Raw genomic sequence first — 23,196 nt, forward strand, 5'->3', positions numbered from 1 at the left:
GTGCTGGAGAGGATGTGGAGAAATAGGAACACTTTTACACTGTTGGTGGGACTGTAAACTAGTTCAACCATTGTGGAAAACAGTGTGGCGATTCCTCAAGGATCTAGAACTAGAAATACCATTTGACCCAGCCATCCCATTACTCGGGATATACCCAAAGGATTATAAGTCATACTGCTATAAGGGCACATGCACATGTATGTTTATTGCAGCACTATTCACAATAGCAAAGTCTTGGAATCAACCCAAATGTCCATCAGTGACAGACTGGATTAAGAAAATGTGGCACATATACACCATGGAATACTATGCAGCCATAAAAAAGGATGAGTTCGTGTCCTTTGTAGGGGCATGGATGCAGCTGGAAACCATCATTCTCAGCAAACTATCACAAGAACAGAAAATCAAATATCACATGTTCTCACTCATAAGTGGGAATTGAACAATGAGATCACTTGGACACAGGAAGGGGAGCATCACACACCAGGTCCTATTGTGGGGAGGGGGGAGGGGGAAGGGGTAGCGTTAGGAGATATACCTAATGTAAATGACGAGTTAATGGGTGCAGCACACCAACAAGGCACATGTATACATATGTAACAAACCTGCACGTCGTGCACATGTACCCTAGAAGTTAAAGTATAATAATAAAAATAAAATAAAATAATAAAAATAAAATAAAATAAAACCAAAAAAAAAAAGAAAAAAAGATACAGGTGTCCCTTTGAAGGGGTACCCACTGGTCAAATCTGAAGTAATCTGATGATAGTGAAGAATTATACCTATTGAATAAAGTAAGAATCTAAGAGTCCATACCAATGTAAATTAGTTAATTAAATGAATAAATAAATAAGAAGAGAAAGTCCTGCCTACAGAAGAAAGCCAATGATAAACATAGGAGGAATGATAGAAAATCACCATTTGGCAGCCATCATAATTATTCATTCAGGCAAGAATCATGAATATATATGGTAAATTAGTGGGTAAATGTTTGAGAACTCATGAGATAGTTACATAGTCTTAAAGTATCCCCTACAAGATACCTATTAATTACAAAAGGTATAATACAGTGAAAACACCTCTATACCTAATTGATCAAAATCATCATTGCCAGAATAGGAACTAACCAACAGCATTTGCCTCCTGATATGGTGCACTGAGAATTCAGAATCATTTTTGTGGTGTTCTTACCAAAAGTGCATAACCTGAATCTAATCATGACACAAACTGAAATTAGCACGTTTTACAAAATTACTGGGTTATGCACTTTCAAAATGCCAGTGTCATGAGACTCAGGAAAATGTACACAGACACACACTCTCTCACACACATAGTCCCCTCAAGAACTGTTTCAGGTGAAAGAAAACTAATGAGATGTGACAAACTGGACACACTTCATGATCCTGGATATTCTTTTGTTAGGAAGGACATCATTATGGCAAGTCGATGCAATCTGAATAAAGTCTGTAGATTAGACAATAGTATTGGATCAGCATTAAGTGCCTGACTTTGACAACAGTACTGCAGTTGTGTACGAAAATTGCTTGTTTTCAGGAAATGCACACTAACATAATTGGGGGGAAAAGTATCATGTCTGCAACCTACTCTCAACTCTTATGCTGTTTGTTTTAATCACATATGTGTGAGCCTATGAAAACATTTTTCATGTATTTACATAAAATATATCTTTATATATCACATATATTTTGTCAACTGCAGCCCTTTAGTTTCCATTTATGTGATGTCAACATGGCATAGCTGGGAGAATAGGAAATGGTCCAAAAGCCTTGTTTTGCATCATGAATGTTTTCTAAACTTACTCTCAAGTAATTTGCATTTACAGTAATATTATTTCCCTTGTTTGAAGATCTTTTTCTTAACTGCTATTTTGCACTTATCTATCTCCATTTCTTTTTTTATTTTTTAAGAAATTCCACTACATATATATGTAATTGTACTTTAAGTTCTGGGATACATGTGCAGAACATGCAGATTCCTCTCTTCATTTAGTGCTATAAATTTCCCTCTAAACACTGTTTTAGCTGTGTCCCAGAGATTCTGGTACATTGTGTCTTTGTTCTCATTGGTTTCAAAGAACTTATTTATTGCTGCCTTAATTTCATTATTTGCCCAGTAGTCATTCAGGAGCAAGTTGTTCAGTTTCCATGTAGTTGTGCGGTTTTGAGTGAGTTTCTTAATCCTGAGTTCTAATTTGATTGCACTGTGGTCTTAGAGGCTGGTTATGATTTCCGTTCTTTTGCATTTGCTAAGGAGTGCCATACTCCCAATTACATGGTCAATTTTAGAATAAGTGTGATGTGATGCTGATAAGAATGTATATTCTTTTGTTTGGGGTGGAGAGTTCGGTAGATGTCTGTTAGGTCTGCTTGGTCCAGAGCTGAGTTCAAGTCCTGAATAACCTTGTTAATTTTCTGTCTTGTTGATCTAATATTAACAGTGGGGTGTTAAAGTCTCCCACTATTATTGTGTGGGAGTTTAAGTCTCTTTGTAGGTATCTAAGAACTTGCTTTATGAACCTGGGTACTCCTGTATTAGGTGCATGTATATTTAGGACACTTAGCTCTTCTTGTTGTGTTGATTCCTTTACCATTATGTAATGCCCTTCTTTGTCTCTTTTGATCTTTGTTGGTTTAAAGTCTGTTTTATCAGAGACTAGAATTGCACCCCTGCTTTTTTTTTCTTTCCATTTTCTTGGTAAATATTCCTCCATCCCTTTATTTTGAGCCTATTTGTGTCTTTCAACATGAGATGGGTCTCCTGAATACAGCACACCGATGGGTCTTGATTCTTTATCCAATTTGCCAATCTATGTCTTTTAATTGAGGCATTTAGCCCATTTATATTTAAGGCTATTATTGTTATGTTTGAATTTGATCCTGTCATTATGATACTAACTGGTTATTTTGCCTGTTGGTTGATGCAGTGTCTTCATGGTGTCAATGGCCTTTACAATTTCATATGTTTTTGTGTGGCTGGTACCGGTTTTTCCTTTCCACATTTAGTGCTTCCTTCAGGAGCTCTTGTAAGGCAGGCCTCGTGGTGACAAAATCTCTCAGCACTTGGTTGTCTGTAAAGGATTTTATTTCTCCTTCGCTTTTGAAGTTTAATTTGGCTGGATATGAAATTCCGGGTTAATTCTTTTCATTAAGAATGTTGAATATTGGCCCCCACTCTCTTATGGCTTTTAGGGTTTCTACAAAGAGATCCACTGTTAGTCTGATGGGCTTCCCTGTGTGGGTAACCTGACCTTTCTCTCTGGCTGCCTTTAACATTTTTTCCTTCATTTCAACCTTGGTGAAACTGACGATTATGTCTTGGGGTTGCTCTTCTCAAGGAGTACTTTGTGGTCTTCTCTGTATTTCCTGAATTTGAATGTTGGCCTTTCTTGCTAGGTTGGGGTAGTTCTCCTGGATAAGGTTGTGAAGAGTGCTTTCCAACTTGGTTCCATTCTCCCCGTCACCTTCAGGTACACCAGTCAAACATAGGTTTGGTCTCTTCCCATAGTCCCATATTTCTTGGCAGCTTCATTCATTCCTTTTCATTCTTTCTTTTCTAATCTTGTCTTCATGCTTTATTTCATTAAGTTGATCTTCAATTTCTGATATACTTTCTTCCACTTGATCAGTTCAGCTATTGATACTTGTGTATGCTACTAAGTTCTCATGCTATGTTTTTCAGTTCCATCAGGTAATTTATGTTTTTCTCTAAACTGATTATTCTGGTTAGCAATTACTCTAACCTTTTTTCAAGGTTCTTAGCTTCCTTGCATTGGGTTAGAATTCGCTCCTTTAGCTCAGAGGAGTTTGTTTTTACCCACTTTCTGAAGCCTACTTCTGTCAATTCGTCAAACTCATTCTCCATCCAGTTTTGTTCCTTTGCTGGTGAGGAGTTGTGATCCTTTGAAGGAGAAGAGGCATTCTGGTTTTTGGAATTTTCAGGCTTTTTGTGCTGGTTTTTTCTCATCTTCATGGATTCATCTACCTTTGGTCTTTGATGTTGGTGACCTTCAGATGGGGTCTCTGAGTAGACATCCTTTTTGTTGATGTTGATGCTATTCCTTTCTGTTTGTTAGTTTTTCTTCTAACAGTCAGACGTCTCTGCTGCAGGTCTGCTGGAGTTTGCTGGAGGTCCACTCCAGACTCTGTTTTCCTAGGTATCACCAGCAGAGGCTGTAGAACAGCAAAGATTGCTGCCTGTTCCTTCCTCTGGAAGCTTTGTCCCAGAGGGGCACCCACCAGATGCCAGCCAGAGCTCTCCTGTATGAGGTGTCTCCCATTCAGGAGGCATGAGAGTCAGGGACCCAGTTGAGGAGGCAGTCTGTCCCTTAGCAGAGCTCGAGTACTGTGCTGGGAGATCTGCTGTTCTCTTCAGAGCCAGCAGGCAGGAACATTTAAGTCTGCTGAAGCTGCGCCCACAGCCACCCCTTCCCCCAGGTGCTCTGTCCCAGGGAGATGGGAGTTTTATCTATAAGCCACTGACTGGGGCTGCTGCCTTTCTTTCAGAAACGCCCTGGCGGGAGAGGAGGAATCTAGAGAGGCAGTCTGGCTACAGCAGCTTTGCCAAGCTGCGGTGGGCTCCACCCAGTTCAAACTTCCCTGTGGCTTTGTTTACACTGTGAGGGGAAAACTGCCTACTCAAGCATCAGTAATGGCAGACACCCCTCCCCCAACCAAGCTCGAGCATCCCATGTTGACTTCAGACTGCTGTGCTGGCAGCAAGAATTGAAAGCCAGTGGATCTTAGCTTGCTGGGCACCATGGGGGTGGGATCCACTGAGCTAGACCACTTGGTTCCCTGGCTTCAGCCCCCTTTCCAGGGGAGTGAATGGTTCTGTTTCACTGGCATTCCAGGATCCACTGGGGTATGAAAAAAAACTCCTGGGCTACCCTCTTTGGGTCCCCTCCCTTTGTATGGGAGCTCTGTTTTCACTCTATTTCACTCTATTCAATCTTGCAACTGCACCCTTCTGGTCTGTGTTTGTTACGGCTCAAGTTGAGCTTTCGCTCACTGTCCACCGCTGCTGTTTGCCACTGTCGCAGACCTGCCGCTGACTTCCATCCCTCTGGATCCGGCAGGGTGTCCTGCTGTGCTCCTGATCCAGCGAGGTGCCCATTGCCACTCCCAATCAGGCTAAAGGCTTGCCATTGTTCCTGCACCGCTAAGTGCCTGGGTTCGTCCTAATCGAGCTGAACACTAGTCACTGGGTTCCATCGTTCTCTTCCATGACCCACGGCTTCTAATAGAGCTATAACAGTCACCACATGGCCCAAGATTCCATTCTTTGGAATCCGTGAGGCCAAGAACCCCAGGTCAGAGAACAAAAGGCTTGCCACCATCCTGGAAGTGGCTTGCTGCCATTTTGGAAGTGGCCTGCCACCATCTTGGGAGCTCTGGGAGCAAGGACCTCCCTGGTAACATTTTGGTGACCATGAAGGTACCTCCAAAGAGGTGAGTAATATTGGACCACTTTTACTTGCTATTCTGTCTTATCTTTCCTTAGAATTGGAGGAAAATACCAGGCACCCGTTAGCCAGTTAAAAACAATTAGTGTGGCTGCCAGACTTAAGACTCAGGTGTGAGGTTATCTGGGGAAGGGCTTTCTAACAAGCCTCAACCCTTCTGGGTTGCAGACATTGGTCTGCCTGGAGCCAGCTTCCACTTTCAATTTTCTTGGGGAAGCTGAGGGCCGACTAGAGGCAGAAAGCTGTTGTTCTGAACTCCTGGCAGTAGCTGGTTGAGATCACGGCTTAGCCAGAAGTCTCTACTCAACAGTCACCCGCCCATGTGTGTGCTCCTACCTATCCTTCTGACCCATCCTCCTGGGTCCCGACCATGACTTTCTGGAAACTGTAGCTCCAAAATTCTCCTTATCTCTGAATCTACTTCCTCTGATCCCTGCCTCCTAGGCACTAATGGTTCAGACTTTCATTTCCTCTAGCAAGTCTTACCTCCAAAGGAAGCTCTATGCTGTGTCCTTAGGCACTTAGGCTATAACCCAGGGAGTCTTATCCCTGGTGTCCCTCCCAATTTAGGTATGCAGCTCTCAACATGGGCAGTTATGTGAGACCCATTCCCCACCACCCTTGCCAGGGCCCCAAGTTTGTAATGGCTAAGAGAGAAAGATGGGGGGGGGAGAGAGAGAGAGAGAGAGAGATGGAGAGAGAGAGAGAGATGGAGAGAGAGACAAAGAGGGAGTCAAAGAGAAAAAGAAAGGAGAAGATAGAAATAGTAGAAAGAAAAAAGAAAGAAAGAAAGAAAGAAAGAAAGAAAGAAAGAAAGAAAGAAAGAAAGAAAGAAAGAAAGAGTGCCCCTTTCCTTTAAAAGCCGGGGTAAATTTAAAACCTGTAATTGATAGTTGAAGGTCTTGTCCATGACCCTATAACACTCCAATACCACTTTGTTGTCAGTTTAAATAAAGGCGTAGCCTGAAAGCACTGAGACCACTGACAACCCATAGCCTTCCCATCAAAAATCCTTAACCCAGTAACCGCAGATGGGCCAAATGCATTCAGTCAGTAGCAGCAACTGCCTTGCTAAAAGTAGAAAAGTAACTTTTAGAGGAAACCTCATTGTGAGCACCCCTCACCAGTTCAGAATTATTCTAACTCAAAAAGGTAGCTTACTAACTCAAAAATCTTAAAGTATGGGGCTATTCTGTTAGAAAAGGGTAATGTAATTCCAACCACTGATAATTCCCTTAACCCAGCAGATTTCCTAACAGGGGATTTAAATCTTAATTACCATACAGAGGTCCGACCAGACCTAGGAGGAACTCCCTTCAGGACAGGAAGATAGACGGTTCCTCCCAGGTGATTGAGGAAAAAACCACAATGGGTATTCAGTAATTGATAACAGAGACTCTTGTGGAAGCAGAGTTAGAAAAATTGCCTAATAATTGGTCTTCTCAAAGGTACGAGCTGTTTGCACTCAGCCAAGCCTTAAAGTATTTACAGAATCAAAAGATTATCTTAATCCTGACTCAAAAGGTTGCTACACCCTTTTTCGAATTTGCATAAGAACAGTTGTTTATGGGAATGCATCTTGATGGGGCAGCTGGATTGTTATGAAATATTCAGGAACCCAGTCCAGCTCTAGGACTCACTCCTGAGCGCAAAGGCAATGTTGGGCGCACTGCTAAAGGACCACTAGAATCTAGCAGGCAGGACCCCTTTCTTTGTGGTAAAGAAAGGTGGGAAAACAGGTGCAGGACTGCTACATCGGTGAGCATAACTAATCCGATAAGCAGAGGTCCGTGAGTGGTTACGCACCCTGGAAAGTAATAAGCATTAGGACCGTAGAGAACACTCTATGACTAATGCCCATCGGAAATTGACTAGGGGTGCTGGCATCCCTATGTTCTATTTTCAGATGGGAAACGTTCTCCTCAAGGCAAAAACACCCCTAAGATGTATTCTGGAGAATTGGGACCAATTTGACCCTCGGACGCTAAGAAAGAAATGACTTATATTCTTCTGCAGTACCGCATGGCCACGATATCCTCTTCAATGGGGAGAAACCTGGCCTCCCAAGGGAAGTATAAATTATAACACCATCTTACAGCTAGACCTCTTCTGTAGAAAGGAGGGCAAACGGAGTGAAGTGCCATATGTGCAAACTTTCTTTTCATTAAGAAACAACTCGCAATTACGTAAAAAGTGTGGTTTATGCCCTACAGGAAGCCCTCAGAGTCTACCTCCCTATCCCAGCGTCCCCCTGACTCCTTTCCCAACTAATAAGGACCCCCTTTAACCCAAACAGTCCAAAGGAGATAGACAAAGGGGTAAACAAGGAACCAAAGAGTGTCAATATTCCCCAATTATGCCCCCTCCAAGCAGTGGGAGGAGGAGAATTTGGCCCACCCAGAGTGCATATACCTTTTTCTCTCTCAGACTTAAAGCAAATTAAAATAGACCCAGGTAAGTTCTTAGATAACCCTGATGGCTATATTGATGTTTTACAAGGGTTAGGACAATCCTTTGATCTGACATGGAGAGATATAACGTTACTGCTAAATCAGACACTAACCCCAAATGAGAGAAGTGCTGCCATAACTGTAGCTCAAGACTTTGGCGATCTCTGGTATCTCATTAAGGTCAATGATAGGATGACAACAGAGGAAAGAGAACGATTCCCCACAGGCCAGCAGACAGTTCCCAGTGTAGACCCTCACTGGGACACAGAATCAGGACATGGAGATTGGTGCCACAGACATTTGCTAACCTGAGTGCCAGAAGGACTAAGGAAAACTAGTAAAAAGCCTACAAATTATTCAATGATGTCCACTATAACATAGAGAAAGGAAGAAAATCCTACTGCCTTTCTAGAGAGACTAAGGGAGGCATTGAGAAAGCATACCTCCCTGTCACCTGACTCTATTGAAGGCCAACTAATCTTAAAGAGTAAGTTTATCACTCAGTCAGCTGCAGATATTAGAAAAAAAACTTCAAAAGTCCGCCTTAGGCCTGGAGCAAAACTTAGAAACCTTATTGAACTTGGCAACCAGGTTTTTTATAATAGAGATCAGGAGGAGCATGTGGAATGGGACAAACAGGAAAAAAAAAAAGAAAAGAAAAAAAAAAAAGGCCACTGCTTTAGTCATGGCCCTCAGGCAAGTGGACTTTGGAGGCTCTGGAAAAGGGAAAAGCTCCGCAAATCAAATGCCTAATAGGGCTTGTTTCTAGTGCAGTCTACAAGGACACTTTTAAAAAGATTGTCCAAGTAGAAATAAGCCACCCCCTCATCCATGCCCGTTATGTGAAGGGAATCACTGGAAGGCCCACTGCCCCAGGGGACGAAAGTCCTCTGAGTCAGAAGCCTCTAACCAGATGATCCAGCAGCAGGACTGAGGGTGCCCGGGGCAAGTGCCAGCCCATGCCATCACCCTCACAGAGCCCCGGCTATGCTTGACCATTGAGGGCCAGGAGGTTAACTGTCTCCTGGACACGGGCGTGGCCTTCTCAGTCTTACTCTCCCATCCCAGACAACTGTCCTCCAGATGTCACTATTCGAGGGTTCCTAGGACAGCCAGTCACTAGATACTTCTCCCAGCCACTAAGTTGTGACTGGGGAGCTTTACTCTTTTCACATGCTTTTCTAATTATGCTTGAAAGCCCCACTCCCTTGTTAGGGAGAGACATTCTAGCGAAAGCAGGGGCCATTATACACCTGAACATAGGAGAAGGAACACCCGTTTGTTGTCCCCTGCTTGAAGAAGGAATTAATCCTGAAGTCTAGGCAACAGAAGGACAATATAGATGAGCAAAAAATGCCTGTCCTGTTCAAGTTAAACTAAAGGATTCTGCCTCCTTTCCCTACCAAAGGAGGTACCCCCTTAGACCCGAGGCCCAACAAGGACTACAAAAGATTGTTAAGGACCTAAAAGCCCAAGGCCTAGTAAAACCATGCAATAGCTCCTGCAATATTCCAATTTTAGGAGTACAGAAACCCAACGGACAGTGGAGGTTAGTGCAAGATCTCAGGATTATCAATGAGGCTGTTGCTCCTCTATACCCAGCTGTACCTAACCCTTATACTCTGCTTTCCCAAATACCAGAGGAAGCAGAGTGGTTTACAGTCCTGGACCTTAAGGATGCCTTTTTCTGCATCCGTGTACATCCTGACTCTCAATTCTTGTTTGCCTTTGAAGATTCTTCAAACCCAACATCTCAACTCACCTGGACTGTTTTACCCCAAGGATTCTGGGATAGCCCCCATCTATTTGACCAGGCATTAGCCCAAGACTTGAGCCAATTCTCATACCTGGACGCTCTTGTCCTTTGGTACATGGATGATTGACTTTTAGCCACCCATTCAGAAACCTTGTGCCATCAAGCCACCCAAGCGCTCTTAAATTTCCTCGCTACCTGTGGCTACATGGTTTCCAAACCAAAGGCTCGGCTCTGCTCACAGCAGGTTAAATACTTAGGACTAAAATTATCCAAAGGCACCAGGGCCCTCAGTGAGGAAAGTATCCAGCCTATACTGGCTTATCCTCATCCTAAAACCCTAAAGCAACTAAGAGTGTTCCTTGGCATAACAGATTTCTACCAAATACAGATTCCCAAGCACAGTGAAATAGCCAGACCATTATATACACTAATTAAGGAAACTCAGAAAGCCAATACCCATTTAGTAAGACAGACACCTGAAGCAGAAGCGGCTTTCCAGTCCCTAAAGAAGGCCTAAACCAAGTCCCAGTGTTAAGCTTGCCAACAGGGCAAGACTTTTCTTTATATGTCACAGAAAAAACAGGAATAGCTCTAGGAGTCCTTACACAGGTCCAAGGGATGAGCTTGCAACCCGTGGCATACCTGAGTAAGAAAATTGATGTAGTGGCAAAGGGTTGGCCTCATTGTTTACAGGTAGTGGCGGCAGTAGCAGTCTTAGTATCTGAAGCAGTTAAAATAATACAGGGAAGAGATCTTACTGTGTGGACATCTCATCATGTGAACGGCATACTCACTGCTAAAGGAGACTTGTGACTGTCAGACAACCATTTACTTAAATATCAGGCTCTATTACTTGAAGGGGCAGTGCTGTGACTGCACACTTGTGCAACTCTTAACCCAGTCACATTTCTTCCAGACAATGAATAAAAGCTAGAACATAACTGTCAACAAGTAATTACTCAAGCCTATGCCACTCAAGGGGACCTTTTAGAGGTTCCCTTGACTGATCCCAACCTCAACTTGTATTTTGACGGAAGTTCCTTTGTAGAAAAAGGATTTCAAAAAGTGGGGTATGCAGTGGTCAGTGATAATGGAATACTTGAAAGTAATCCCCTCACTCCAGGAACCAGTGCTCAGCTGACAGAACTAATAGCCCTCACTCAGGCACTAGAATTAGGAGAAGGAAAAAGGGTAAATATAATACAGACTCTAAGTATGCTTACCTAGTCCTCCATGCCCACGCAGCAATATGGAGAGAAAGAAAATTCCTAACTTCCGAGGGAACATCTATCAAACATCAGGAAGCCATTAGGAGATTATTATTGGCTATACAGAAACCTAAAGAGGTGGCAGTCTTACACTGCCGGGGTCATCAGAAAGGAAAGCAAAGGGAAATAGAAGGGAGCCACCAGGTGGATATTGAAGCCAAAAGAGCCACAAGGTGGGACCCTCCATTAGAAATGCTTGTAGAAGGACCCCTAGTGTGGGGTAATCCCCTCTGGGAAACCGAGCCCTGAAACTAGGCCTCATAAAACTTAGAAACTAGGCCTCATATAGAAAAAATTAACACCAGGTGGCTCTGGATAGGGTCCCACCCTGCCTCGATAGGGTCCCACCCTGATAGGGTCCCACCCTGCCAATTCCGGGAAACAACCTCATGGGGTCCCACCCTGCCAATTCCGGGGGTCCCACCCTGCCTCGAAGTTCCCGGAATCAGCAACTCCAAGAAAAAAACCTCATAAGGTCCTGCTCTAACCAATTAGAACAAAACACCTTGCTCAGGCCATAGCTAGACCCAATTACCACGCGCCTAAAGCTTTGTTTGAATTTCGCGCCTTAAGCTGTGTTTGAACTTGTGTTTGCCTATATAAACAACCTGAAACAAGCACTCGGGGTCCCAGGGCCAACTTAGAGCTTGGGACCCTAGCGCGCTAGTAATAAATAACTCTCTGCTGTGAATCTTGTGTCGGTGGTCCTTCGTGGCGACCCCTGCCCAGGAGGGAATCGACAGTTCGTTCCAACATTTGGTGCGTTGGCCGGGAAGTGGGGTCGTCCGAGGACCCCCGACCCATCCGGCGGAGACCCATCTGGCCCGGGCCACGGACTGCTGACTGAACGGACCTACCAGGTACCTTCGTTTTGTTCTGTCTGTCTTGCCGGCTAACTCTGAACTCTGGAGAGTACTCCTTCTGAATTAAGTGGGGAAGGGGGACAGACGTGTCCCGCACCTTCCCACTTTTCGCCCTGGGGGACGCCCTGGCGGTAGTCTGGGAGAAGGCTAATGACTCGGTCAGCCTCCTCAAATCTGTAGGCAGGCCGCCCCTGCCGTCTGAATATTTTGTAATCTTGTGGCGCTACTCTCTGGCCGCGCGGCTTCTCCTTACTTGTCTGGTCTTTGTTTTTGTTACTTTTGTTTTGTCCTTGTTTGTTATACGTGGACGAAATAAGACAGACGTTGACGACTCCTTTGTCTCTGATCCTGACTCACTTCCTGACGTCCGGGCTCGAGCCCACAACCTCTCCATAGAATTCCGTAAGGGACGATGGCGAAAATTCTGCTCGTCCAAGTGGCCTACCCTCCATGTTGGGTGGCCCCGGGACGAAACATTTAACCTCCCAATTATCTTACAGGTTAAAGCAACAGTGATGGATCCTGGGCCACACGGACACCCAGACCAGGTGGCCTACATAATTACTTGGGAGGATCTGGTCCGAAACCCTCCCTCTTGGGTGAAACCCTTCCTCCATTCCCCTTCCCCATCCCAATCTACCCTCCTTGCCTTAGAAGCCCCAAAGAATCGGAATCTGGACCCGCATAAGCCAGTCCTCCCAGATAAACCCCAGAGGGACCTCCTCCTTCTCGAACCCCTGCCTCCTCCACCTCAGAACCCCCTTCTGGGACCTCCACCTTACGCTTCACCCTTGCCCCCTGTCTTGTCCCCAGCTCTTTCCTCTACCACCTCGGCCCCTACCCTTTCTCCAACTTCTCCCTCGGCCCCTCCCTCCACCCCGTCTCCTCCTCCAGCCCCGCCCAAACTCACCCCTCGGACGCCGCCGCCGACACCTCCTCGTCTCCGCTTGCGGTGGACTGAGGACCCAGAAGGCCCTTCCACTTAGCAATCCTCCCTTTTTCCCCTCCGTACTGTCAGTCACACAGTCCAGTACTGGCCCTTCTCTGCCTCTGACCTCTATAACTGGAAGACCCATAACCCTTCCTTTTCCCAAGACTCTCAGGCCCTAACCTCGTTAATAGAATCCATTCTCCTCACCCACCAGCCCACCTAGGATAATTGCCAGCAACTCCTGCAGGTCCTCTTAACCACTGAAAAAGGCAGCAAGTCCTCTTGGAGGCCCGGAAAAATGTGCCAGGACCAGGAGGCCTCCCAACCCAACTTCCCAATAAAATAGACGAGGGATTTCCCCTCACCCGCCCGGACTAGGACTATGAAACGGCACCAGGTAGGGAGAGTCTCCAAATCTATCGCCAGGCTCTGTTGGCGGGTCTCAAAGGGGCAGGAAAACGCCCCACAAATTTGGCCAAGATAAGAAAGAAACCCCTAAGGAAAGGAAAGCCAGGTTAGCGAAGGAACAGATAGAGCGAGAGGATCGTAAAAAACCGAGTAAAGGATAAGCATTTAACAAAAATCCTGGCAGCAGTTGTGAGAAAGAAAGGACCAGGGAGAGAGGGAAAGAAGCGGAGACGGCCAAAAGTGGAAAAAGACCAGTGTGCCTACTGCAAAGAACAGGGGACTGGCGGAGGCGTTAAGGACAAAAGAGGGCGCGGCCAACTCCCAGAGGAACGGCAGGCCGAGAGCGCGGCGCCCGGGCCTGGCGCCAAGCCTGAGCCCGCCAGACGGGAGGCGGCCCCGCCGCGGGCTCGGCTCCGGCCCCAGCCTCGCCAGCATGGCCGGCCGGACCGTACGGGCCGAGACCCGGAGCCGGGCCGAAGATAACATCAAGAAGGTAATGGCGACCATCGAGAAGGTCCAAAAATGGAAGAAGCAATGAGTGACTGTAGGCGACACTTCCCTTCGTATCTTCAAGTAAGTGCCAGTGGTGGACCCCCAGGAGGAGGAACGAAGGCGGGCAGGTGGCAGGGCAAAAAGATCCCGTGGCCGGGAACGTCGGGGCAGGGGCGCCAGTCCCCGAGGGGGTGGCCCTCTCATCCTGCTGGATCTCAATGATGAGAACAGCAACCAAAGTTTCCATTCGGAAAGTTCCCTGCAAAAAGGCACAGAGCCCAGTCCTGAGGGCAGCCCCCAGCCCAGCCGCCCTGTGTCACCTGCCGGACCCCCAGAAGGGGTCCCTAAAGAGGCTCAGCCCCCACGGCTGGGCCAAGAAAAAAATCCCGGGGGCATAACTGCTGGCAGCACTGACGAACCCCCAATGCTGACCAAGGAGGCCCTGGCAATGATCCAGCAGATGCATGCCTGGACACACTTGAGTAATTGAAAGCTAAAATTACTGATTAAAAAACTGACTTTCTAATCCCAAAGACAAGTACCCTCGTAGAACAAGTGACATCTGCCTGTAAGGTCTGTCAGCAGGTAAACGCTGGGGCTACCCGAGTGCCAGAAAGGAAACGAACTCGTGATAACCGCCCAGGAGTCTATTGGGAAATAGACTTCACTGAAGTAAAACCTCACTATGCTGGATATAAGTACTTACTGGTGTTTGTAGATACCTTTTCAGGATGGGTAGAAGCCTACCCCACCCGGCAAGAAACGGCACACATAGTAGCCAAGAAAATTTTGGAAGAAATCTTTCCTAGATTCGGACTTCCCAAGGTAATTGGGTCAGATAACGGGCCGGCCTTCGTTTCTCAGGTAAGTCAGGGGCTCGCCAGGATATTGGGGATTAATTGGAAATTACATTGTGCCTATAGACCCCAGAGCTCAGGACAGGTAGAAAGAATGAATAAAACAATAAAAGAGACCCTTACTAAATTGACCTTAGAGACTGGTTTAAAAGATTGGAGACGCCTCCTATCCTTAGCTCTGTTAAGGGCCCGGAATACACCTAACCGTTTTAGGCTCACTCCATATGAAATCCTCTACGGAGGACCTCCCCCTTTGTCAACCTTGCTTAATTCCTTCTCCCCCTCCGATCCTAAGACTGACCTACAGGCCCGGCTAAAAGGACTCCAAGCAGTACAGGCCCAAATCTGGGCCCCCTTGGCAGAACTGTACCAACCAGGACATCCACAGACCAGTCACCCCTTCCAGGTGGAAAACTCTGTCTACGTTAGACGGCACCGTACTCAAGGACTAAAGCCTCGGTGGAAAGGACCCTACATTGTTCTCCTGACCACGCCCACAGCCATAAAAGTTGACGGAATCTCCACTTAGATCCACGCATCCCACGCCAAGGCTGCTCCAGAGACGTCCGGATCAACACCACTTAAGACGTAAAAACTCCAACGCTCCGCGGACCCGCTCAAGATAAGACTCTCTCGTATCTAACTCCTTACTTATTGTTTACCCTTCTTCCCTGCGCCGTCTCTAGTGTAGTTTTTGACGCTAACCCCCACCGGCCATTTAGCCTGACCTGACAGATAATTAATTTTAATAATCAAGAGGTCTTAAATAAGACCTCCGAGAATGCTCCTATAAAGACTTGGTTTCCAGACCTCTATTTCAACCTAAAAAAAAAATATATAGCAAAAAAAAAATAAAAGACACAGGCCCCCGGTTTACTGGTCCCACAGGAGTCCTATTAAGGACTCCTCAGGATAGACAAGAATAAAAAGGACAGGCTAGAAAAATGTCCATCAGCCGGAACAGGTTTTATGCCTGTCCCGGATGCAAGACAGAACCAATAAAAAAACTTGTAGAAATCTGACTCACTTGTATTGCAAAAACTGGTCCTGTGTAACTACTAATAATAAAAAGTAAAAATAAGCCACAAAACCTTAGTATATAACTATGCCCTTTGTCCAGCCCTGTACCACAACCCGATATTCAGAAAATTGCAACCTGGTTTGCATCAAGTTTAAAGATGCGGCAAAATCTGATAACAGATAGATAACAACAAAATTAATATAAAGTCTCTATTTATACCAGCACAACCCGCCTAAAATTCCCCTCCAAATCAGACTATTAGTCAATTCAGACACTGCCCCTGTTGCAGTAAGGCCAGACCAGGTTTTATTAGAAGCTAAGAAGCCCCCGGTTTCCATATCGGAGAAGCCCCAACTAAAAACTCCTCAAAGCACTTCCCCGCCCTTAATCTCCCTCACCCTCGCCGACATGTTAAAAATTAAGGTAGCGGCTAAAGTTAAGACCGGGACAGCAGCCCTAGTGCATAGTAACCATCATCTGCAACAACTTAAAATAGCCATAGAACAATCTATCACAAAACTTAAAGAGTCCTTGACTTCTCTGTCTGAAATTATATTACAAAACCAACAAGGACTAGAAATTGTCTTTCTGAAAAAGGGCGGGCTCTGTGCAGCCCTGAAAGAGCAATGTTGTTTTTATGCAGATCATTCAGGAGTAGTTAAAGATTCTATGGCAAAACTGAGAGAAAGATTAAACAAGAAGAAAAAAAAAAGAAAAAATCTCAACAAAGTTAGTTTAAAAATTAGTACAACCAATCCCCTTGGCTTAGCACCCTAATCTCCACCATCTTAGGACCCCTCATCCTGCTTATGCTCATCCTGACTTTCGGGCCATGCATACTCAACCGCTTACTCACCCTTATTAAAAATAGATTAAACATAGTACATGCTATGGTTCTGACCCAACAATACCAGACCCTCAGGACTGAAAAAGAGGCTCAAGATTGAGCCTCTGACACAAAAAGAGGAGGGAATGAAACTAGGCCTCATAAAACTTAGAAACTAGGCCTCATATAGAAAAAATTAACACCAGGTGGCTCTGGATAGGGTCCCACCCTGCCTCGATAGGGTCCCACCCTGATAGGGTCCCACCCTGCCAATTCCGGGAAACAACCTCATGGGGTCCCACCCTGCCTCGAAGTTCCCGGAATCAGCAACTCCAAGAAAAAAACCTCATAAGGTCCTGCTCTAACCAATTAGAACAAAACACCTTGCTCAGGCCATAGCTAGACCCAATTACCACGCGCCTAAAGCTTTGTTTGAATTTCGCGCCTTAAGCTGTGTTTGAACTTGTGTTTGCCTATATAAACAACCTGAAACAAGCACTCGGGGTCCCAGGGCCAACTTAGAGCTTGGGACCCTAGCGCGCTAGTAATAAATAACTCTCTGCTGTGAATCTTGTGTCGGTGGTCCTTCGTGGCGACCCCTGCCCAGGAGGGAATCGACAGTTCGTTCCAACAGCCCCAGTACTCAGCAGGAAAAGTAGAATGGGGAACCCCACAAGGACATCATTTCCTCCCCTCGGGATGGCTAGCCACCAAAAAAGGGAAAATATTTTTGCCTACAGCTAACCAATGGAAATTACTTAAAACCCTTCACCAAACCTTTCACTTAGGCATTGATAGCACCCATCAGATGGCCAAGTCATTATTTACAGGACCAGGCCTTTTTAAAACTATCAAGAAGATAGGGCCTGTGAAGTGTGCCAAAGAAATAATCCCCTGCACTGCAGGCCATACATTTCAATCCCTGTATCTTTAACCTCCTTGTTAAGTTTGTCCCTTCCAGAGTTGAAGCTATAAAACTACAAATGGTTCTTCAAATGGAGCCCCAGATGCAATCCATGACCAACATCTACCGTGGACCCCTGGACTGGCCTGCTAGCCCATGATCTGATGTTAATGACATCCAAGTCACCTCTCCCGAGGAAATCTCAACTGCATAATCCCCACTACACCCAATTCAGCAGGAAGCAGTTAGAGCAGTCGTTGGCCAACCTCCCCAACAGCACTTGGGTTTTCCTGTTGAGAGGGGAGACTGAGAAGACTAGCTGGATCTCCTAGGCCAACTAAGAATCCCCACGCCTAGCTGGGAAGGAGACCACATCCACCTTTAAACACGAAGCTTGCAACTTAGCTCACACCTGACTAACCAGATAGTAAAGAGAGCTCACTAAAATGCTAATTAGGCAAAAACAGGAGGTAAAGAAATAGCCAATCATCTATTGCCTGAGAGCACAAAGGGAGGGACAATGATCGGGATATAAACCCAGGCATTCGAGCTGGCAACGGCTACCCTCTTTGGGTCCCCTCCCTTTGTATGGGAGCTCTATTTTCACTCTATTTCACTCTATTAAATCTTGCAACTGCAAAAACAAAACAAAACAAAACAAAACAAATCCTGCAGGCTGAGGCATAAGAATCACTTGAACCTGGGAAGCAGAGGTTTCTGTGAGTTGAGATGGCACCACTGCACTCCAGCCTGGGTGACAGAGTGAGACTCTGTCACAAAACAACAAAAACAACAAAACAGAAAAACAGAAGTAAATCTTAAGGAGAGTAATCAGCTAGCTCGGTGTCTGCCCAAACGGCCACCCAGTTTTGTGCTTGAAACCCAGGGCCCTGGTGGTGTAGGCACCTGAGGGAATCTTCTGGTCTGCAGGTTGCAAAGACCATGGGAAAAGCATAGTATCTGGGCCAGAATGCACCGTTCCTCACAGCACAGTCCTTCATGGCTTCCCTAGGCTAGGGGAAGGAGTTCCCCAACCCCCTGTGCTTCCTGGGTGAGGCAACACCCCACCCTGCTTTGGGTCGCCCTCCCTGGGCTGCACCCACTCTCTAACCTGTCCCAATGAGATGAGCCAGGTACTTCAGTTGGAAATGCAGAAATCACCCACCTTCTGTGTTGGTCTCGCTGGGAGCTGCAGACCAGAGCTGTTCCTATTCGGCCATCTTGCCAGCCACACCCATCTATCTCCATTTCTAACCAGCATATGAACTTCCTCTGAATAAACCTTTGAGTGTAATGGTTTTAATTGGTCACTTCAGCATTATATCCAAACAATGAATTTAAAAGTTTGTGTAATTAATTTGGTCATTCCCATGCAGGAGAGGATCTCCAGCCACTATACAGGTGATACATGGAGATAGCCTGTCTCAAAGTCACCAAAAGTAGCACTTCACCAGCTCCCTTATATTAGCCTAAAATCCTCAGACCATCTGGCTTCAATCACTGCTCGGACCTCACGGGGTCCTACCCCCCACCCCCACCCCTCCCACCTTCTTCTGCCACCGTAGAACCCCTTGGTGTTTTTAGAAAACAACAGACATGCTCTTGCCTTGGAAACTTTACACAGCCTGCTCCCTATTTCTGGACAGCTCTTCTCTCCCATATCTTTGTGACTGGTTCTGTCATCATCTTAAGTCTTTGCTCAAATGTAAACTTTATAGGGAAGCCTGTCCCAACCTCCTCATTTTAAATTTTAATGCCCCTGCTCCAAGATTCTTATTATTCTTCCCTGCTTTATCTTTTTCTCCATAGCATTTATCACCTCCTAATTTTATAATTTATTTATTTAGTTTTGTCTGTTTTTTCACTCTGTTTAGAGGGTAAACGCCATGGCTTTTTGTTTTTTATTCATTGTTCAATCCCTCATCAAGAACCAGGTGTGTCACACAGCACGTGCTGAGAAAGAAAACAAAGGGCAGTCTCTGACAAGCAGAACTGATCTGGCACTCAGAACTAGGGCATATTATTTTCTGATTAGACATAAGCAATCCCACAGAAAACCAACCCTAGACAGGTTACTCTGAGAGCAGGATACAATGAGACAATGCAAAGTCATAAGTCATTTTATGACTTTAAGCACAGACCCAAACAAGGTCCCTGTGCCACCCACAAAACACCAAACACCTCCTGTCTTGGCCAAAATGAGTGACTGCTACTTCTTTTCTACTAACAGCTTTATCCTCATTCTTGTCTACTCTCCTCAAGATTTATTTCTGTTTTTCTGTTTTGTTGTTGTTGTTGCTGTTGTTTTGTGACAGAATCTCACTCTGTCACCTAGTCTGGATTGTAGTGGTGCCATCTTGGCTCACAGTACCTCTGCTTCCCAGATTCAACTGATTCTCATGCCTCAGCCTCCTGAGTAGCTGGAACTACAGGCGTGTACCACCATGCCTTGTTAATTATTATTTATTTCTATCAAATCATAGAAGGTGTTGTGGGAAGTCAGAGACCCCGAACAGAGGGACCAGCTGGAGCTGAGGCAGAAGAACATAAATTGTGAAGATTTCATGGACATTTATCACTTCCCTAATAATACTCTTACAATTTCTTATGTCTGTCTTTACTTTAATCTCTTAGTCACATTATCTTTGTAAGCTGAGAATGTACATCACCTCAGGACCATTATTGTACAAATTGATTGTAAAACATGTATGTTTGAACAATATGAAATCAGTGCACCCTAAAAAAGAACAGAATAACAGTGATTTTCAGGGAACAACGGAAGATAACCATAAGGTCTGACTGCCTGCGGGGTTAGGCAGAATAGAGCCATATTTTTCTTCCTGCAGAAAGCCTATAAATGGACATGTGAGTAGGAGAGATATAGCTGAATTCTTTTCCCAGCAAGGAATATTAATTGATACCCTGGGGAAATAATGCATTCCTGGGAGAAGGTCTATAAACGGCCACTCTGGGAGTGTCTGTCTTTTGTGATTGAGATAAGGAATGAAATACGCCCTGGTCTCCTGCAGTATCCTCAGGCTTACTAGGATTGGGAAATTCCAGTCTGGTAAATTTTGGTGAGACCGGTTCTCTGCTCTTGAACCCTGTTTCCTGTTAAGGTATTTATCAAGACAATATGTGCACAGTGGGACATAGACCCTCATCAGCAATTCTAATTTTGCCTTTGCCTTGTGATCCTTATTGCCCTTTGAAGCATGTGATCCTTGTAACCTACTCCATGTTTGTACACCCCCTCCCCCTTTAAAATCCCTAATAAAAACTTGCTAGTTTTGTGGCTCGGGGTTGTCATCATGGTCCTACCAATATGTGATGTCACCCCCAGAGGCCCAGCTGTAAAATTCCTCTCTTTGTACTCTTTCTCTTTATTTTTCAGACCAGCCGACACTTAGGGAAAATAAAGAAAGAACCTACGTTGAAATATTGGGGGCTGGTTCCAATAGAAGACAGAGGCACTTCTAACAGCATCCAATCTAGAGCAAACTGAACTTCCCTAGTCTCTGACAAATCACCCAATCAAAGCCCAGATTCTGTAATAGGTTCTTTCTAATAACCTCCTACAGAGATACCTTATGGTGTGTTTTTTTTTCAACACTGCAATGAGTAATAAAGCCATGTGCTCAACTACAGGAATGTTCCTGTATATTTGTGGAAGGAAGGAAGGAAGGTCCTGTGAAAATAATGTTCCTAATGCAACATTCACTAATTAAATACATTGCCACCTACTCAAGGGTTAAGTATTCTGAATCTAATGGGAGCTCTAAGCTGTTTATCTCTACCTTATAAAGTTCATTTCACCAAATTCTTATTGAAATTTAGTTATAATCCAGTCTCTTCCTGGAACTAGCAGTTAACAAATTTATGAAAATATTGAACCCAAAGATGCCTGTCTAGTTATTTAGGGTATAAAGGTACCCTGGCCTTTCCTTTATCTGGTATGAGTCAACGCTGCTCAGAGAACACACGTGTCCAAAGCAAATGTCGCTTCACGATGAAACTTGGTAAACAGCCTGAAGCCGCCTTCCCCCTTTCATCTTCCATCAGCTTCAAAGATTAGGTAGATCAAATATACTCCTCCACAATCTATGATCTACAATCCGAACTTAATGCTCTTAATTAGAATCATGGAAACTTGCATGAACACCCAAAATTTATTAATTCGATCACTTTGATCACCTGCCATATGCTATCCTGAAGTTAGGAGGGATATGATGAGGTATAAATCCATTGTTCATTTACTCCAAGAGGTCAGAATATAAATAAGAAGATGCCAGGTTCTATCTCACTATATAATGCAAGAGTTTATATTTTCATTTATGCCTGAAAACTTTAATTTACCTCATCTAGGAAAGAAAGTACATTCTTTTCAAAGCCCTGAAGGGAAAAATATTCTGCTTCTTGCTTCTCCCTAATCCTGCCCTGGCAAATACCTTAATACAAATGCTGACAGTCTTGCCTATTACCAATTCAAATGGAAAGCAAAGCAAAGCACAGGAAAGGATATATCCCACTAGGGTTGGTGACAATTGCCCCATTCTCAGGAAAAGTCTCTGGAGGTTGTCTCACCATCCTTAAGTGAAAAGCAAGCTGGGTTTATGTCCTCAACACGTTCAGGTTCTCAGCATTTGCTGATTGCTTGATTCATTTCAATGGAATGAGGTTACATCAGTGTCATCTGCATTAAAAGGTGTTTATTACCTACCTCTATTGAGTGCTATGCTGTGTTGCAATGCAGAGCAAACAGGTTTTCTGCAACTTGGAAATCTCTGACAATGACCCAGAATGCTGATATGGACAGATGGAATAAAGACAGCTGAGCAAATATTAAAGAAGTCCAAGAATTAATAAATAATATTAACATTTTGTACAAGTACATAACCTTAACTGGGAATGCTGGCAGGGAACCTTGAGGAGTGTATGCACAGACTGGATAGGCCATGGAGAATTCACAACCTTTTTTCTAATTAATCTCATGCAATATAGCAGGCTGATAAAATAAATCTGACTTTCCCACGGCATATTCTGAACCACTTGGGAGACTTGGAACTTCCCCAGGAAGTCAGGTCCTGTGAGAATTATGAGAGCATGTCAGTTACTCAATGCTGGCCAAAGGCAAAAGCTCCAGCAGCTCTAAGCCCTTTTCACATTAAGGGTATAAAACTAATTTCCCTCCTTCGCCTCAACCAAGCAATCAATAAGAAACAGTATTATACGTAAAACATCCTACAATGTAGAAAGTGCTTTTATACTGTGTCTCCCTTTTGAATCTCACAACAGACAGACAAGATGTATCTATCAACCAACAAATAATTATTTAGTGCTAGTGGTGGCAAGTCCAGCGCTATATACCTATACACAGAATCACATTACCATCTCTGGCCTCGGCACGTTTACAATCTGTTTATAAGGCAAGGTTGTGAGTGTTCAATAGATTCTTAGAGAAATAAAGACTAATGAGGACAGATTTGGTTGGAGAAGTGTGATCCAAGACGAAATGTGAACGAAATTGGGAAGGATGCCAGAGTTATGGCTAAGAGAAAGAAGCAAGGGCAGTTGGAGAAAGGGTAGAGGCACCCTTAGGAAGACATGATTGTGTTAATGTGAAATCTGGAACGTAAAAGTGAAGTAGCTATTTCGTCCATGCAGCACCCAGGACGAGCCTTAAGTATAAGACATACTCAGTAAAGACAAAACTGAAAAAAGAAGTTAGGCCTTAACTAAGCAGTAAACTTTCCCCAATTTTAATCAAACAGATCATCACTGGCTCTTCTGTACAAGGCAGAAGTTTCTTCCCCAGTACTTCCCCAACAGAGTAGAACTGTCAGCACAGTTCCTATTTTGTGAGGAGAATAAGTTCTAATTTTTTTTATTCTGTGAGAAGCGTAGCCATTGAAAATTTTCAATAGGCATATGAAAGTAG

General features: G+C 44.7%; 2 pseudogenes; both read left to right on the plus strand.

Annotated features, from left to right (window-relative positions):
- The first annotated feature begins 7,388 nt into the window (after positions 1-7,388).
- On the plus strand, positions 7,389-13,199 carry LOC139363993 (uncharacterized; annotated as a pseudogene).
- Positions 13,200-13,484: 285 nt separating this feature from the next.
- Positions 13,485-15,149, plus strand: LOC139364223 (B-cell CLL/lymphoma 7 protein family member C pseudogene; annotated as a pseudogene).
- The last annotated feature ends 8,047 nt before the right edge of the window (positions 15,150-23,196 follow it).

The sequence above is a fragment of the Macaca nemestrina genome, chromosome 7 (assembly GCF_043159975.1).
Source record: "Macaca nemestrina isolate mMacNem1 chromosome 7, mMacNem.hap1, whole genome shotgun sequence".
Lineage (NCBI taxonomy): Eukaryota > Metazoa > Chordata > Mammalia > Primates > Cercopithecidae > Macaca > Macaca nemestrina.